At 38.0% G+C, this 12,563-nt stretch overlaps 1 protein-coding gene across 1 annotated transcript in view; it reads right to left on the bottom strand.

Annotated features, from left to right (window-relative positions):
• SMARCA4 (SWI/SNF related, matrix associated, actin dependent regulator of chromatin, subfamily a, member 4) overlaps positions 1-9,410 on the bottom strand; it is a 92,477-nt gene extending 83,067 nt beyond the window's left edge. The window contains exon 1 of the mRNA XM_015813278.1: positions 9,393-9,410. The gene's annotated coding sequence lies outside the window, so the exon portion shown is untranslated. The remainder of the gene's footprint in view (positions 1-9,392) is intronic.
• Positions 9,411-12,563: the final 3,153 nt, after the last annotated feature.

The raw sequence follows: 12,563 nt of genomic DNA, 5'->3' as shown, positions 1-12,563 counted from the left end.
CATGGCTTTTTCAGCAAGCGGACCTGGCCTAGGGAGGATTTTATACTGGGTTCATTTTAAGGAATTCGAAATAACACAACTTTAAAATTTGGTTTAATTCGGTTTTACAGGGGGGGATTGTATATATGCCTTTGTTTTAAATATGTTGTGAGCCGCCCTGAGTCCCGTCGGGAGAAGGGCGGGATATAAATTAAATTAATTAAATAAATAAATATAAGTTTTCTTTATATGCTACCACTTTTGTAAGCTATATAATATTTTTATCCCAAAGTTTTTGCCAGTCTTCCAAATCTATAGAATGTCCAAAGTTCTTTGCCCATACTATCATTGTTTCTTTCACTTGTTCTTCTTCCATCTTCCAGTTTAAAAGAAATTTATAGTTTTCTAATCAAATTCTCATCTGTTTTTAACAAAATTTTATCTAATGGTGTCTGTTCTTTGTAAAAACCTGTCGATTTTATCTTTTTCGTATCTTGTTTGAATTTGCAAATAGGACCACCATGTCAAGTCAATACCTTGTAGTTGTAAAGTTTGCCTGTCCTTAAGTTTTCCCTCTTTGTCTAAAATGTCTTTATAACTAACCAGTTTGTCATAATTAATCAGATTTGGATAAGCAAATGCTTCCATTGTTGAAAGCCACTCAGGTATTTTCATATATATTTTATGTTTAATTTTCTCCCATTCTGAAAGTAGTACGTTTCTTATCGCATGATTTTGAAAGTACTTATGTGCTTTAGATTTCTCGTACCATATAAAAGCATGCCAACCTAAGTGAAGGTCGTGTCCCTCTAAATAAAGCAATCTTTTATTTCTCAATACAATCCATTCTTTAAGCCAAAGCAAAATAGCCGCTTGATAGTAAAGTCTCCAATCTGGAAGTCCAAAGCCCCCTCTATCCTTAGATTCTTGTAACAATTTACATTTGATTCTCGCTTTCTTTTTTTGCCATATAAATCTTAAAATCATTGCATTTAAATCATCAAAAACTTCTTAGTAAGTTTAATAGGCACTGTTTGAAATAGGAAAATTAGCTTTGGTAAAATGTTCATCTTACCCGTCGCTATTCTTCCTAGAAGAGATAATTGAAGATTTCCCCATCTTTCCAAGTCTATTTTTATTTGTTTCATTAATCTCTCATAATTATCTTCTTTTAGTGTAGTATATTTTGCCGTTAAATAAATACCAAAATATTTGACTTTTTTAACTATTTGAAGATTTGTCATTTTAGCGAGTTGAATTTTCTGTTTGTCTGTTAAATTTTTTGTTATTACTTTAGTCTTTTCCCTGTTTATTTTCAGACCAGCCACTTCTCCAAATTTCTCAATTTTCTGCAAGAGTTTATCAGATGTTTGCAATGGCTCCTCTAGAATGAAGACCAAGTCATCCGCAAAAGCCTGTAGCTTATATTTCTGGTCTTTAATCTCCAGACCTTTAATTTCTGTATCTTGTCTGATATTTCGTGCCAGAACCTCTAATGTAAGAATAAACAACAGAGGAGACAACGGGCATCCCTGTCTAGTGCCTTTTTTAATCTCAAATCCATCTGTGTAATCTCCATTTAAAAGTATTCTTGCTGTTTGTTTCTTATAAATTGCTTGAATTGTTTTGTTAAAATTTTCACCAAAGTCCATTTCTTGAAGTTGTTGAAACATAAATTGCCAATTTAAGTTATCAAAGGCTTTTTGTGCATCAAGGAATATAAGTGCCATCTGGTTCCCTGGATGGATTTCATAGTACTCCAAGACGTTTAAAATAATCCTCAAGTTGTTCTTTATCTGTCTTTTTGGTAGGAAACCATTTTGGACTCATGACCATTTTTCATGTGACAGTTGCAGCATCCCCATGGTTACGTGATCAAAATTCAGATCCTTGGCAACTGATTCATGTTTATGACGGTTACAGTGTCCCAGGGTCATGTGATCATCTTTTGTGACTTTCTGACAAGCGAAATCAATGGGGAAGCCGGATTCACTTAACAACCGTGTTACTAACTTAACAACTACAGTGATTAACTTAACAACTGTGACAAGAAAGATCGTAAAATGGGGCAAAATTCACTTAACAAATGTCTTGCTTAACAACAGAAATTTTGGGCTCTAGATGAAAGACTTAAAAAAACATTTTATAGGATTATATACATGAAGACTAGTACAGTTTCTTACCTAAAAGACAACTAAAAGATAATGTAAGAGTAATTTTGAATATAACTGAATATTTACAATGCAGTGACAAACAGGTTGCATTAATCTTTTTGGATGCAGAAAAAGCTTTTGACAATTTGAACTGGACCTTTATGTTTAAAGTAGTGGAAAAGATGGATTTTGGATTGGGCTTTATACAGGGTCTGAAGTCCATCTATACACTCCAGAAAGCTCGGATCATGGTGAATAGAGATTTTACAAAACCATGTAAGGGAACAAGACAGGGGTGTCCTTTATCCCCTTTATTATTTATTCTAATGTTGGAACTGTTAAATAGAGATATTAGACAAGATAATAGAGCAAAAGGACCACAAATTAAAGTGCATAATTACAAATTATGTGCATTTGCCGATGATTTGGTACTGATTGTGCAAGACCTGCTAGAGAACATTGAATATTGTTATGAGGAAGACCAAAATATTTGGAGAAATGGCGGATTTAAAAATAAATAAATCAAATACGATAATACTAAGAACATAAATGTAGAAGATCAGAAGGAATTGGAATTTAAAACTAGTTTTAAAGTGGTGAAAAGGTACAGTAGTTGGGGGTGACTCTTACTGGCTTCGGTAGGCTCCAGTCCTCTCCATCTCCCTCCTCCCTTCTTTCCTTGTATAATTTGTTACTAGTATATATATGTGTGTGTGTGTGTGTGTGTGTGTGTGTGTGTGTGTAACTGAGAGAACATATATATATATGTTCTCTCAGTTACAATTACAGCAACTGCTTCCTGAAAAACAAAATAAATGCTTTTTTTAAAAAATGAAATCCAAATGCAATGTGAGAACAGGGAAAATAGGAGGAGGGAGGAGTATTGCAAATGTTCACCGCCTTGAGATACTTATAAGTAATAAAGAGGGATAAAAATCTAACAATAAAATAAACAAACTTCTTGTAGCAGGATATGTTCTGACCCTAAACTAAGTCATAACCTTGTGTCAAAAGTATTGTATTCTTCACACTGGAGAAAGTAGAGCCTGAATTAAACTAGGAGCAGTGATTTTTTTTTCTTTCTGTGAAGGGTCACAATTATTTTAGAGGTTGATTTGATGGCAATGGGAAGAATCCAATGGCAATAGGAATACTTACTAAGCAACAGCTTGTCTCAACAGCAACCAGCCTACCTTCCTGCAGCTGGGATGAGTAGTTGGATGACAAACATTCAAGGAATACCTGTTCTATAGGTTAGACTGGCAAGTTGAAAAACATCCTGGGGAGAAGGCAACTGTCAAATACTTTTGTACTGTTGCCAAGAAATCTACAGGGATGTATTCATAAAAATGACCAGGAATTAAGTTTAACTTAGAGATTGGAACTCCCCGGATTTAAAGATAACAGAAAATATGGCTAACCTAAAAAAACAGGAAATTAAGGCTTTTTAGATGACTAAGAAGTAAAAAAAAAGACTTAGAATATGGTAATAGCGAACAACTTTGGAACCTCTGTTAGAAATTTACATGGAAGTAGTGACCATAAATCCTGGTCCACACACAAGAGTATCTTTACCTTAACATTTAAAAAAACCGAGATGGGTGAGAGGAGAGCACCAGCTAGACATATCATGGGTTATAAACACTGTAGAAACCATGGTTTCCCATTACATCCAAACATGTACTAGCTTCAGCCTCACCAATTTATTAGGTATGAAATTTTAGAGATCAGACCAATCACCAATAGATGAGTCAAGTTAATATAGATTAAGAAAAATACACACAACTCAGTAAATGAAATAATAAAAAGTATGCCTTTCATACTTGATGGTTTCCAAATGTGTACCTCCAATTCCTACCTTTCCCAAACAATGCAATCATTTGGGGAAAATTAGGTTAGAAAGGCTGGACTAAAGCACATTCTGAAGAGATGAAAAAACGATGGCTCATGCTTTTTAAATAATGGCATTAAACGGGGAAATTTAACAGGTATAAATTATGACAAGCAGCTAAGGTTTTAAGGGTTATGTTTCTGCAGAGATAATCTGTTGAAAGATTACATATAATGAAAGAAGCCAGAGCTCAACGTGGGTTGAAGCAAGTGGTGGAGATGTACATTCATAAACTCTCTTAATACATGGATTTTTTTTATTTTTCTTTCCCTATTTCAAACTGAGTTCAGAATTGGGTAGACAACCTTTTTGCTATCCAAGGACAGAATTCAACTATCTTTTTTTCAGGGGGGGAGGGAGGGGAAGACCTCAGTGCCATAGTAGATACAATAAGTTGATTTTTCCTAACTTGGTTCTTGGAGAGGTAAGACTTTTACTGCAATTTTCATATATATTCTGCCTAAAATAGTGAAAAAACTTTGTCATTACTTTGATGCAACAATGGTCAGATGAGGCTCTAGCTACGTATTTTAAGAAGCAGTTTCCAGAATTCAATGGGGCTTTGTTCTAGGTAAACATGCACACGATTGCAGTCTTAAGTACTGTTATTATTTCAACCATATAACATCAACCTGTATGGTTACATAACACCTATGTGATCAGCTGCCAATTGGCTCAGCAAGAAATAGCCCTGGAGCTTTTTGGACACATCAGCCAGATTGTGAAATGTCCAACTGTGGAGGCTTTTGTTACCTCTTTCTTGAAGTGCCTTAGAGTTTCCTCCAGCATTTTTAAAAAGGATCTCCAATTTCTCTGAGACAGGATCCCAGGGTACATTCAGGAAGGAGATTTCCAATCTGGTTGGGAGAAATCCACCCGTTTTTCCCCTTCCTAAAAATGGTTCTTCCTAAATTGGGAATTCCCAATCTCCAAAATCCCCCAAAGACTACATCTCAGTAGTGGCTGGCTGAGGATCTGTTGAAACTGATGGGATCCCAGATATGCCCACTAAAGTTGAACGTTAGCTTCAGTGAATTCTCTCCCATGGAGAGCAGTATCATGTTGCAAGTTCCACTTTATTTGGAGGCATGTGCAATGCCACAACACATTTACAGAAGAAGGCGGAGCTTGCTTCATCTGATATGATGCTATCTTTGCCATTCAGTTCCATCCAGGTGATGCTCTCATCATTCACCTGCAGTCTTTTGTTGGAAAGTTCCTTGAAATGTGAGGTCAGGTGCTCCAATTAACATATTAAGACTTTTCTGTTTATGTATCTGCTTCCCAAGAATAATTATTAGAAAAGCTTAACTGGGATTATTTAATTTGAATGCATTCATTATACTATTTTCTGAAACAAAGCATTTTTAGAATTGGATTTTTTTCCTACAGAAGAATATTATTTTAAAAATATTGCTTTTTTATTAAGCAAATGTAATATCAACATAAAAATAAAACCAAATTGAAAAATGAACTACACAGAGAAAGGAAAAGCCCCCTCCCCCCCCAAAAAAGAAGAAAAAAGTAAAGCTGGGAGTATTATTTCTATATAATTGAAGAAATTATAAACATTAAGCATCAATATTTATTATATCAATTCCAAATGGTAGTAATTATAACTAACAATTACCTTATCCAGTCGCCTTGTCTACCCTGAATTAAGGGATTACAGGGTCATAAAAAGAGGGAATTACATTATTATTACCAATTTTTAAGTACCTTACAAACATCATTAATAAACGGCATCCACATTTGACTAAATCTATTTTTTATAATAGGATTTTAAAACATTTTTACTGTCAAGTTAGTTTTCTGCCAATGCAGTTTCCCTCAATTTATAAGAACATTGTTTCAATGATAGCTTCATCAATTTTCTGCTTCCTTTTCAGATCAAATATTGTTCAGCTCTATGTGTGAATCTTAAATTGTTCTTGATTTAACTTTAATGAAAACAAATATATAAATTATATATAATTTAAAATGACTTGTCTTCACTAACTGTAGTTAATACCAATCATGGTTAGTCCACTTTGAACATCATGATAACATTTAGTCAAACAAAAGATTTTTTAATTTTTTTTGCTTTTAAGTGCAAGGGGAAATGTACTCCATTGTGTGTCTTATTTTGGGGGCAGAATAATATAATATAAATAATGAAGGAAAAAGTGGAAATGTTTCATTTTCCAAAATATTCTATCCTGCCAGTCTATTTTCCTCATTATGATAAAGTATTGAGGAAAAAGAATAAGGGACACAAGAGCAACAAAGGAGAAAGTATTCTTAAGAGAAAAACAAGAAAAATTGTCTTAGCACAGAACAATGTTCCTCTTTGCTGCAGTGCTCCTTTTGTATGTCAGTCTCAACTGAAGCAGTTTATACATTTATAAATAAATACAAATAAATAAAACAAGCTGGGGAGAGACAAATAAGAAGGGAATGTTTCCTCAAGGTAAGCAAGAGGTGGAAAACAGCCAAGAGTGGCTGAAAGAAAAAGCATGTTGCCTTTGAGTCAGTGAGTACTATAATAAGAATCCCTGGATTTAGAAGACCAGTCTACCTGCAGATGAAAAAGAAAAAAAGCAGAATAAAATTGCTAGAAACCATTAGGTGCTTTAGAATATTTCCTGAGTGGCTAAGATGCTAAATCCTTTAGTTCTGTGGGGTACAAAGCAACTATGACTCCAGACTACAATCATAAAATGAATACACACACCTTATTTTGCTTCTTCCTATCTCTCAATTGGAAATGGTAAAAATAAAAGATCCTCTTTTCATCCTATTTTTAGAGGAGACTATAGGACATTCTCACCTCATCCTAGGTTCCCAGACTAGTTGGAAGCAGACTAGGCTTTCATGTTGAAAGCAAGTGGAAGGCAGTAGGGTCCATCTTTTTCTGGGCCAAGGGCCATATCTGCCCTCTAAGCAGCATGTGAGAAATGCAATTTAGACAGTAATAGATAGGAATGGGGGGGGGGGGACTCCTAAATTTGATTTTATATCCATTTAATTAAAATAAAATATAATTAAAGCAATTACTCCACAGGCATGTATTTAATCATTTTGCCTATTTCTCAAATTATATTTTTAATGTAGCAACTTTTAGAGGCTTATGGGGGTTATATCTAACACATCTGAAGGCTACCTGAAATCTCAGAGGTTTTGCACTTCTGTTATTAGATGACTGATCTTGAGCATTCCCTCCATTTACAGAAGGCTTCTAGATAGACATTCACAATTATTTTGAGCAGTATATCAAGGAAAATCAAAGCACCTTGATATGTGCCTTGATAGCACATTCCTAAGACCCTTCAACTGTTAATAAAGAGCTTCACAAACACAGTTCATCTCCAAGGTCGCATATTCAGTCCAGCTCAAGACTGCACAATTCCAGGCTCCTTAAGTGAGAGGAATATCTATCCTGATTTACCAGGTAATAAAGGGTCCTAAAATCTGAGGTCTGGAAAATCTGAGTCATTCATGAAAAGGAAAGTCTCTGTAGATAAAGATGTCTTTGCATTTTACCCCCACTGCATGAGGAGTCCATAAGAGCTGTGCAATCTTGGAGTAAGGCTAAATGTATGGTCCTTGATTTATGTTGTACAGTACTTCTACAGCCTCATCTTTTTGCATCATCTGAAAGGGCTATATATGCTTTTTCTTGTATTCTTTGAAGTCCTACAAAGATTCATTATCTCATTTTCAGATAGGCTGCCATTCTTGACTCTTTCCAAGAAAAGAACAGAAAAGTGAGAAAATAGTGCACCATTTGGCCTTTGTTTGCACAAAAACATGACCATGTTCTCCAGATTCTCAAAGTTGAGAAGAGAACTTGGTGAATTATTGTCAGTTGGGAAGAAGAATATACAAATGGAAAGAAAGCAGAACAGAATAAGGGAATGGGATTGGAAGAAAAAGAATAAGGGCAAGGTAGAAAGCACTTCCATTCTTTCATTACAAGGGACCAGAAATGAGTCTTAGAGGACATCTTTGTTAAGCCCTTTTCACTGAACATGGTTAATCCAAACCCCTTTAATATTCTAGAATTAACCCATAGGAAATTGGAGACAAGAATAGGAATAATGCCAATTCACATTTCCTGAAAGAAAGGGGATAACACTTGGATGAGACAATACTAGGAAAATGGTACCAAAGTTAAAAAATTGTCAGAAGAACCACACAACCAAAGACTAGAACCATTAAAATAAGATAGGGGGGGCAAGTAGAGGGAGATTGAATTACTTTTCATAAGAACGAAAATCAACAGATGAAGTGACATCAAAGGTAGTTGGAAGAAAAACTACATTGGAGAACTCTCTGAATTAGTCTTTCAGAAAGAAAGTGTGAAGGAAACAGCTGCAGTGATACATGGACTAACTTTACTTGTGTACAATCAACTTTAAACATCACAAAACCAGAATTCTCTGTGTCAACTACTGTGATTTAAAAAATTAGCAGGATTCCTTAAAAATAATGAAATATGTACCAAGCAATCTTGAATAAACATCCTTTTGTAAGAGCATAGATGACCCTTATTACAGGTAGTAAGGCCTGCCTGGTCCAACATGGTTCACAATAATCTAAGCATCCAGATAGCACTATATGATCCTTTACAATTGTGATACATAAGCAGACTACAATCTATTTTTTCTTCACCATTACTGGAACCATTGGAGTAGCTAGGGTTACCACAGAACAGAAGTACAAACACACAGATTCTGAGGATTTTGCTTTGTGGGTATGCAGAATGGAAGGATGGAAGAAAGACTAATGGTAGAAAAGGTGAAAAGAAGCTTATCAAAAAAAGATGGGCACTATCAGAGGAACGACTAAGAACAGACTAAGAACAAAGGGAAGTGAATTTACATGTTGAATATTTAATCCAACGTTCTGAAATCCAAGCTAGCATTTATTATCATTCTGAAATATTTCTGAACATAAAGTTTATGTTGTGATCAGCAAAAATAAGTCTCATTTTCCATGTTGTCATATTAATTTAATAAATTATATACCCCAACTCTACATTTTTCCAACTCTATTTTCTCTACAGCCCGTTTGTGCTGGAGATCGGGGGTGGGGGGAGGGAATAACTTGAGAAATATCAAAGAGCAGGGATATAAAATGAATAATAAATGAACTACTGAAATCTAAATAGGACACATCAGGAAGGAATCCATTCCCACAAAGAGCTTGAACAATCAATAACAAAGATGCTTAGAAGTACCAAAAAGGATGCAAAGGCTAGGATGGGGGAAGGAGGGAGGAAGTATTGTATGCTGGTAGGAGGCCAGGGGGGCGAGAGATGAAAAAAATGCCGGGGGGGCTCTAAAGAGGCGGACTCGACACCCCCCCGCCTGCCTTTACTTTCTTACCCTTAAAGCCGATCGCAGAAATGAGACTCCGGCTCCAGACGGAAAATAACGGCGCCCCCACCCCATCCGATCAGGACGTGCTGATTTTGCTGAGGTTGCTCTCCGAAGCCTCCCGATTCATTCTAAAGCATTCACACGGTCATCCACTCACCCATTCATTCATCCACGCGCGTGCGCGATCAACGTTCTCCCCCACCTTACCGTGCCGGCCCCCGCCAGCCAGGCGGCCCGAGAGCTCTAGAGCGGTGTGTGTGGGGGGGAAACAAAGGAGGAGTCGCTGCTACCGCGCGTGTGAAAGAGATGCTCCGGCTCCCCCTCCTCTCACGGCGCGCTCCCGCAATAGGTAGCACCATACAGCGCGCGCGCGCCCTCCTAACAGGCTAGACGAGTTTTCTCAGGAGCGCGCGCTCATTAGTTCCTAGTCGGCAAGACGCGGCAAGGGGGCGCGCTCGCTCTGGTCTGAACCTGCTTGCCTTTTCCACCAATCAGAGAGCTCTTCCCTAACAGAATCATAACATCTTCCAAAGACTTGTTACCTATTAGCCAATCACGAGGGGGAGGAAGTGCGAGAAACCCTTTAGAGCATTACGTAGTCATTAATGGACCAATAGCAAAACGTCTCACATTTTTATTCTGATCCTTCCATTTTCTCTCTAAGTGACTCTGATTTGTTTAAAACAATAGCTCAAAAGCACTGGATATAGCAGAGATTACAGTACAGTAGACAGAAGCAGGATGGTAGACATAGATGTTATTTGGGAAAACGGATTGTTTTTTTTCCTAAGTCCCACCTCTTTCATTAGCCTCAGCCAATAAAGTGGCGAAGGAAGGCTTTTTCGCGCTCCTTTGAAAAGGGGACGAGTTAAGGTGGAGACGCGCGCTGACTTGCTTTGCCTTCCCAAGTTTCTCTCCCCATCCCCCAACGCCATCCGAGCCGGCTGTGGATGCGCATGCGCATTGCTAGTACCACTGCGGCTGAGGGGAATACGGGGGGGAAGGGGCTTTAATCATGTAAATCTGGCAGCCGTTGAAGCAAAGCATTTCTCTTGGCTGCTTCCTTAAGGGCCCCTATCCAGTGAGTTGCCTCTGTTTCCTTAGCCGACTGAAAGCCAGGTATTAAAAGAGGGTTTCGCAAAAAAAAAAAAAGTTCAGTTGACCTAGAAGATGGAGAAATAGAAGCGAAGCGAGGATGGCTTGCTAACATTTTGAATGGTTAATAAGAGTAGCGATACGACGTCGGCTTTCGAGAGTCAATAGAAGTTAAATCCCCCAAGGGGGACTAGTTCACGAATGTACAATATCTAGAAGTGTACAGACGTAGGTTAGGGCACATGAAAGGGTATGCTGAAGAATCCTGTCTACCTAAAATACTATGTTTTAATTTCTTGAGGTTAGGCAAATAATGCAGGTGGTGGAGAAAAGCTGTATTGTGTGTATGTGTGTATTTGCAAACAAAAAAGGACTGATTCTAGAGGCAAAGATAAACTGCTTTCTGCTCTGAGATGAGATAATTGAGATAGTTCTACAGAAAATAGCCTTAGAATCCACTTTTCTGCTTCTATAAAAATTCATTTTACAAAAGGGCCTGTTGTTGAAGCTAAAAATGTCAATTTACCTGACAACAATTTAATCTGAATGCTGGGGGAAAAAACTATGCTCTAAAACAGTGGTCCCCAACCTTTTTGGCACCAGGGACTGGTTTTGTGGAAGACTTTTTCAATGGACTGGGGAGGGAGTGGTTTCCTGCGCTACCTAGATCCCATGCTCGAGCAGCTGGTTCCTAACAGGCCACAGACGGTACCTGTCCACGGCCTGGGAGTTGGGGGGCCCTGTTTTAAAACATATTTAAAGTTTCTATTTTTTCTTATAACACAGAAGCACGTTTCACAGGAAGGTGAATTAATAGTGTTAAAATCTAAATAACATGAATATAAAGCAAGGGTAAGATAATAAGCCCCAAGATGCTGAACCACTTGCTCAAAACCCAGTTCTCAGTCATTTGGGATTGCCCCCATATTCTTAGATAATGTAATTTAGCCATCCTGCTCTTTTGGGTAGATCACTGTGCACTAAATCTCTTAAATGGACATAAAGCTGCCACATCCTGTATCCATAGACAGACTCCTCCACTCACCCAGATGAGACTTTCATCCTTACTTTCATCTGCCCATTTTTTTCTATTACACTGAATAACTCAGAATTCTCCAGATCATCTCCATTCTTCTAGCTCAGTGGTTCTCAACCTGTGGGTCGGGACCCCATTTGGGGTCGATTGACCATTTCACGGGGGTCGCCAAGCAAGGCTGTCCGCCATTTTTTTTGTCCAATTTTTTTGTCCGCCATTTTTTTCCCCTTTTCCGGTGGGTGCCTTACCTCCCTTGGGCTGGGCCAGCTGGTGGTCGGCCTGCTCCATCTCTGCCGCTTGCCAGCTACGCCTCGGCCGGCGCAGGAGGCAGAACCATGCATGTGTGGCGCTCCCGGGCAGGGAAAGCCCTCGACTTATGACCGGTTGGGTAGTCCTCGACTTACGACCGGTTTAGTCCTCGACTTACGACCGGTTTAGTCCTCGACTTACGACCGGTTGGGGTCGCGGCATTAAAAAGGTTGAGAACCACTGTTCTAGCTCTTGTTCTGGAACAGCTTGCCTTCTGAGATGAGGGTGGCTTTTACTCCCATGGCCTTTTGGAGGCTTGTAAAAAATTTTTCCATAGAAGGCATGTGGAATATATAAATTATATTTAGTTGAAATCCCATGTTGGGTATATCTGGTTTATTGTGCTATGGGAAGTCAGCCCCCCAGAGAAGAAAATATTAAAAGGGCAGAAAAATATATTTCCTCAAAGGATCTTAAAGAGGCAGAAAAGCATGCCCAGTTTTTCTTAATAGCCCCAGGTCTCCCTCCCCCAAGCAGAAACTAGCTCTGTACAAATGCAGATGTAAACCATCCAGGAAGGTTGGAAGCCCCAGCTAGAAGATTAAGAAGACAAAGACACCTAAAATCTACATACCCCACCCAAAGTCTAAGACAGGACATAATAGGATTAACACAGAGATACCAAAGGGCACACTCAGACTCAGGTCATAGTTTTTTTTTTCCAAGTATAAATTTTTATTATTTTTCATCATAAAAAAAAAAACACATCACAAGTACATCACAATGCTATAATAAAA

The sequence above is a fragment of the Protobothrops mucrosquamatus genome, unplaced genomic scaffold (assembly GCF_001527695.2).
Source record: "Protobothrops mucrosquamatus isolate PMUCROS unplaced genomic scaffold, P.Mucros_1.0 scaffold150, whole genome shotgun sequence".
Taxonomy (NCBI): Eukaryota; Metazoa; Chordata; class Lepidosauria; order Squamata; family Viperidae; genus Protobothrops; species Protobothrops mucrosquamatus.
This window is presented reverse-complemented; position numbering and strand designations above follow the sequence as displayed.